This window comes from Dipodomys merriami, unplaced genomic scaffold, assembly GCF_024711535.1.
Source record: "Dipodomys merriami isolate MVZ:Mamm:240054 unplaced genomic scaffold, mDipMer1.0.p SCAF_135, whole genome shotgun sequence".
NCBI classification, from domain to species: Eukaryota; Metazoa; Chordata; class Mammalia; order Rodentia; family Heteromyidae; genus Dipodomys; species Dipodomys merriami.
Genome location: NW_027202660.1, coordinates 1487700 through 1491582, shown reverse-complemented (window position 1 = coordinate 1491582; position 3883 = coordinate 1487700). Strand labels below are relative to the sequence as shown.

The 3883-nt window shown below is 39.8% G+C and overlaps 1 pseudogene; it reads left to right on the top strand.

Annotated features, from left to right (window-relative positions):
• Positions 1-1416: 1416 nt before the first annotated feature.
• On the top strand, positions 1417-1836 carry LOC138825142 (golgin subfamily A member 7 pseudogene; annotated as a pseudogene).
• Positions 1837-3883: the final 2047 nt, after the last annotated feature.

Here is a 3883-nt window from a genome sequence, read left to right as displayed (position 1 = left end):
TTCACAAGTTCAGGGGTTTTAAGTCCACCCTGATGGCACTACCATTTTTCTGATGGAACAATTAGGCAACTGGTCTGTTCCTTAAGGGTGGGCAGGGTTGGTGGCAGCCTGCGGTTTTTTGAGAACTGTTCCTCTTTTGAGGGTATTCTCAGGGCAGCACAGCTACAGGTTGTTGACTTAATCTTAAAATGCAGTTTCTGTAGATCTTCAGTCCATCCTCTTCTAGAGCATCGGGAACCAATCATGGTCCCCTAATTGGCACAGTCTTTTATATTTACAGTTTGGTATTGGGATCTCAGAACTAAGAGATGGACTGCACTGATCTCTTTTTTTACAAGGTCCAATTGTGAGTAAAAAAATAACAGTACCAAAGGTCCTTATATTTTTTAAACATTTTAAGACGTCCTTTTTTATTTATTTTTTATCCAAAGGATACCAATTTTTTTCCCAATTTTTCCCCCAAGGTTTCCTTTACTACCCTGCTCTTCTTTACAATTCCTCGAGCTTCTTTGTGGCTAGAGTGTAAAACTGCCCATTTTTTCCTCTTGCTTGTGGAACCAAGTTATCTCAGAACAGCCTCAAAACACCACTGCGATGGAGAATTTTGCTAGATTTTAAAGCTAAGAGCAGAGCTGTGTCTTATCCTTTTACTACCTGCATTGATAACACACTCAGATTATTACCATACCAGAGCCAAACTAGGCTGTGAGTATAGAGTAGATTTCCAGTGACTATGCACTGAAGTGCCTATGGCAAGCAAGCCAGTGATATCCTTTCTCCCAATATCTACTGTGGGAATAGAGAGGGTTTTTGGATATCACCCAAAATAATGTCCCACAAGATCTTAGTTTTAGCAGCTTTTAACCGGGTTGAGTCTCAAGTGATTGAACCCGGAAGGAGTTCAGACTACTTTTCCATGGTGGAGGTGGTCTGAGTGATGATATAGATTTCTTCCAGGTGACTGTCAGCTGGTCTTCAAACTTTACCCATTAGGGTGTGCAGCTGCAGCAGCAGGTCTCTCAGTGGCTCCAAGGTACTGTCACAGCTCATGCTGGACTGGTTAAGGATACATTGCATAGACTTGGGAGGCTTTGGCCCTGTTGGATATTAAGACTGTTTAGCCAATAGCCCAGGATAATTTACCAAAATGACATTTTTTTTTACTAACCATATATTTTTGTAAACAAACACAAAAGGCTTAATCTTGTAACCATCTCCAACAGATGCAGTCTGAACACTTGCACACCTGTTAACACTATTCTTTATGCTTATTTTTTTTAAATAATTATTTTATCTATTTTGCCTCGTTTTTCCAAAACTTACTCTGGACTCTTGATCTTAAAAAGGGATTGATGGGGCCCAGCGCGACAGCAGCTGGAGGGCCTAGGAGGTGGGGAGGTGGGTCCTGTCCTCACCATGAGGCTGCAGCAGGCGCCGGTGTCCAGGAAGGTATTCATTCAGTGCGACTACAGCAGTGGCACACGCTGTCAGTTCCGGACCAAGTTTCCTGCAGAGTTGGAGAACAGGATTGATAGGCAGCAAGTTGAAGAAACAGTTCAAACTCTAAATAATCTTTATGCAGAAGCAGAGAAGCTTGGGGGCCAGTCATATCTTGAAGGCTTTTTGGCTTGTTTGACAGCATATACCATCTTCTTGTGTATGGAAACCCATTATGAGAATGTTCTCATAATGAAGAAAGTCTCCAAATATATTCAAGAACCGAATGAGAAGATATATGCTCCCCAAGGCCTCCTCCTGACTGACCCCATTGAGAGAGGACTTCGAGTTATTGAAATTACCATTTATGAAGACAGAGTTTTGAGCACTGGAAGATAAGCCATAGAATTAAAGATCCCACCTCCAGCTGGAACCCTCATCTGTCCATGGGCCGATCACAGAGTGTCCCTACCTCCTCTCCAGAGCATCATTCCTTTGTATCTGCTTCCAGAGCCATGGTGCCATTTACTAACTTTCTAAAATTCCACACCTGATTTGATTTCTAGTCACTCAGCATCCACTTTGTGTCTCCAAATTGTATAGGACTTGTCATCTTTGATTAGCTTCTGAGAAAATACAATGAAGCATTTCACTTTTTTAAATTCAGTCATTTAATAACGTATGCAGTTAGAGGGCCTAATACAAAGTTTGTTTCTTACCTGCCACCAGGTAAAAAATTGCCATTGGTTCTCTTCATTCCTTGAGCCAGTTTCCCTGGTAGCTTTATACTGCAAGAAGTCAAATATTAGCCAAAATTCAGATTAATAAAAAGCTTTTCTCTAGGTGAGGGGTGTATTATGTCTGTGGTTTTGCCAATGCATCTCCCAGATTTCAGAGAACTATCATTTCTGCCATGTTTCATATCTTAAGATTTATTTCTGCTGTTCAGTTTCTCAAGCCGAAGCTCAATGAAAAAAGAAGTATAATGTTGTTTGTTTTATTACAGCAATTATCGCTCATAAAATCAATATTTAATGCAATGGTCATTCTTTTCTTGGGAGACTTAGGTTTATTTGCATTACCTTTGGATGTGGGAAGATGTGGTTTGTGTTGCTTGTTCATTTACACAAATAAGCACAATGAAGTGGATGCTAATTTGTTAACCACATAAAGGTTGAACTAAACAGCAATTCACTCAGATGGGGACTCGGGAATTCTCCCACAGACCCCGTGGCAGCCCTATAGCGTGTCCTACAAGACTCTTTGCCAACCAGAATACAGATCCCGCGGGAAACCAGAATTACAGATACAGAATCTGCAGGCGACCAAAAACAGAGAACGGTAATGACTCAACTTACTTGTCGGGTTTTTCACGACTCCATGCTTTGGGGTCTGGGTGAGTTTATGGGGGGCATCACGGATGAGCCCCCAGAAGAAGTGCCCATATTTTGGATGCCCCCTAACAGACCACCATAGACCATGATCAATGCAAAATTTTGTTGAGATCTTTTGCTTCAATGTTCATCAAAGAAATGGGTCTATACTTCTCTTTAATTGATGAGTCCCTGCCCAGTTTTGGGATGAGGGTTATGATGGCTTCATAGAATGAGTTTGGTAGTGAAATTTCTCTTTCAATTTCATTGAAGATTTGAAGGAGTATGGGTGTGAGCTCTGCTTTGAAGGCCTTGTAGAATTCCACTGTAAATCCATCTGATTCTGGGCTTTTCTTGGATGGGAGGTCTCTTATTGCTGTTTCTATTTCAATGCTTTATATTGACCTTTTAAGATGGTTCAACTGATCTTGGTTTAGTTTCAGCATGTCAATATTTGCTAGGAAATGGTGCATTTCTGCCAAGTTCTCAACATTATAAGCATAAAGTTTTGAGAAGTATTCCCTTATAGTGTTCTGAATCTTGGTACTTTCTGTGGTGAAGTTTCCATTCTCATCTTTGAATTTATTTATTTAGCTGTGCTCTATTCTTTTTCTAAGTTTTGCTAAAGGTCTGTCTATTTTGTTAATTTAATTGAAGAATCAACTCTTTGTTGTGTTGATTCTTTGTATTGTTTTTTAGATTCTAATTCGTTTAATTCTGATTTAATTTAATGATTTCTTTCCGACTACTGGATTGGGGTTTATCTTGCTGCTCTTTTTCAAGGAGGTTCAGATCTGTCTAAATTTTTGATTTCAGCCCTCTCCAATTTGTTGATGTAGGAACTCAGAGCTATAAAATTGCCTCTGAGTACTGCCTTTGCTTTGTCCCAGAGGAGCTGGTAATTTTTGTGTTCATTTTTGTTGAATATCATGAACATTTGAATTTCTTTCTAATCTATTCCGTGACCAATTGGTGATTCAATAGTGTGTTGTTCACCATCCAAATGTTACAGGACTTTCTTTGGTGGCTTTTGGTGTTGAGTTCTAAATTTATTCCCTTGTGTTCTTAGTAAT